The sequence below is a fragment of the Octopus bimaculoides genome, chromosome 22, assembly GCF_001194135.2.
Source record: "Octopus bimaculoides isolate UCB-OBI-ISO-001 chromosome 22, ASM119413v2, whole genome shotgun sequence".
In the NCBI taxonomy this organism is placed as follows: Eukaryota; Metazoa; Mollusca; class Cephalopoda; order Octopoda; family Octopodidae; genus Octopus; species Octopus bimaculoides.
In genome coordinates this window covers 31,955,157-31,957,797 of record NC_069002.1, presented here as the reverse complement: position 1 = coordinate 31,957,797, position 2,641 = coordinate 31,955,157, and the positions used below count along the sequence as shown (strand labels likewise).

The following is a 2,641-nucleotide window of genomic DNA, read 5'->3' as shown; positions in this document are numbered from 1 at the left end:
ATATATATATATATATATATATATATATATATAAATTTAGTAAATTTATATATATACTCAAGTACCCAAAATAACAAGGAGTTTCTACCTCATAAACAGGAGTTAGTCATTTTGTGATCTCTGGTATCTATTAACCAATTTATTTTGTCGGAGTTAATTATTAACTTAGAGAAAATATAATCATATATATATATATATGTATAGAGAGAGAGAGATTCTCTCTAACCCTTATCTACCATCGTTATATCTCATTCCTGATTCATATCTAAATTTTATTCTATCCTCTCTCTTTCTCATACACATACACACGTAGAGGTATACCTCAACTTACGTCGGTAATTTTGTTTCCAAGCCATGCGACTTGATGCGGAAAAAAACAGCATCACACGAAAAAGAGATCTATTTTTTAAAAAAAAACCTATATTATAGCTTATCTCAGTTATAATAAATGATTTTTTTTGTACCTATTTTTCACGTGTATTGCATTTGATTTTTCCACTTCATTATCGGGTTTTTATTGTGCTTTCAAAAAGAAATCTGGTTTTGAAACCTGATCACTGAGATCGACCTATAAATTGAGTGCAGTTGAGGTTTATTTTCCCATTAATTTCTTATAAAGACGACGTATATACCTAAATATATTTAGGCATAACAACCCTGTAGTTATGCCTATATTTATATACATATATGCGTGTGTCTATACAGATTTTAAAAAAGACGTAACTCGAAACAGCGTAAGCTGAGGTATACCTAATATTTATATGTGTGTGTGTCTATACAGATAAAGTGTGGTGTGCTAAAATAAGACATGGTTCTGTCTATTCTTCATCATCTCCCGCCATTATGTTTTTCTCCATCCGACGACTATTACCTTCTCAGTCTCATCTCTCCGTTACTCTGTCATTCCTTTCCCTTCTCCTCTCCTACCCGTAACTTCTCAACCTACCCCTCATTACACAGCTATATCTTCCACCTCCTCCTCCCTCAGTCACCATCAGTACCAATAATATATATTATATGGCATTCCTGTAGAATAGAGTCCGAAATTATCTTGTACACCAAAGCTGTAAGTCTCTTAGAAAATGTCTGTTTCGAGTAACTTGGATTACGATTCTGGCTAAAAGAGAAAGAAAACTTGGTGCTGGAGGTGTTTTTTGGCGTGCACACCCTTGCGGTTTTTCGGGTCCGTGTTTTGCCTTTCAGAATCCTGATCTTGAATGTTATACCTTTAGGAGTTGAGGGCCAAAACGTAAACAGTTACATGAGGTGGTAGGTTTCTTATCTGAGAGGACCTTCGGCTGTTCAGCTTTCCTTTGGAGTTTCCTCAACCGAAAAATCACAATGGGGTACGAATACGCATTCAAGTTTTTTTGGGGTTTTTTCTTCTTCTTGCAGAATAGTGACCTACGATGCTGAAAATATATTCAACCATACAAATTACTGTTTTTGGTGCACTATGCACTACATAATTCGTAATTCTATTCTCACCCTGCAACGATGCCAGAAAGACATAATATAATGTGTGTGCAATATATGCATATCTACACAATTGGGTAAATGTTCAGGTTAACACCCGCACGATTTTCACTAGGGTTTTAGGGTCAGTGTTAGTTTTGGGGTTAGGGTTAGGAAATTCCTTCCCTAACCTTAATACCCTAGTGAAAATCGTGCGGGTGTTAATCTGAAAAAGTACAAACCTGCTTTAGTCCACATAATTTTCTGTAAGTTATGAGGAAACAAAGTCTGTGTGGAGAGCACACACACTCTCTCTCTCTCTCTCTCTCTCTCTCTCTCTCTCTCTCTCTCTCTCTCTCTCTCTCTCTCTCTCTCTCTCTCTCTCTCTTATATATATATAATCAACAACTTGTCTTCTATTTATGTGTCGACCTTATCTCTATATTTTCACTTAATTTCCTTTTCAACCCGTCATCTACATAACGTATTCGTTAATCTTATCTTGTGAACAGATGATCTTTTCACCTTACCTGAGATTATATATGTCTGTATGTATATATATATACACATACATACATACACATGATAATGCACTCTTAAACAGAAATTATGAATAGCAAATATACATATCGTTGCTATTATGTAAAAGTGTCGTAACTCCAGAACGTTACTTTTACAGAAAACGAAAGAATTAGTTTCGCCATTCCATTTCTTTTTACATTAGCACCAGTTTCAGCTCAACAATAATACTTTCTTGGGTGCCTAAAATCCTAACTCCATGTATGTATGATATTTTTTGAAAAACTGTCGTATGTGCCATTTACTACAATTTTGGAAAATGCTAAATCGTTGTTCTACACTTTGCACATCTTGGCATCTGAAGCAGTTGGAGATACGATAGTTTGACCAAAAGAACCGGCTATTGCAAGCAAAATTAACGCATTTGGCCTAATTTGGACATACCACGGTTTAACATAATAGCAACGATATGTAGTCTTCAGTTAGCTCTCTCAGAATATACATACATACTTGCAATCTACACATCAACGGTACCACATGTAAAGCAATATATATATATGTATGTGTGTATATTGATATACTCGCACGCATGTGATCTACGCAGTAACAGTAATTATATAAGATGCAGTATGTGTGTGTGTATCGATCTATGTATATACACAAGCAA

The 2,641-nt window shown here is 35.0% G+C and overlaps 1 protein-coding gene across 1 annotated transcript in view; it reads left to right on the top strand.

The window, feature by feature from the left end:
* The window catches only part of LOC106869636 (soma ferritin), a 19,756-nt gene that overhangs the window by 1,392 nt on the left and 15,723 nt on the right, over positions 1 to 2,641 (top strand).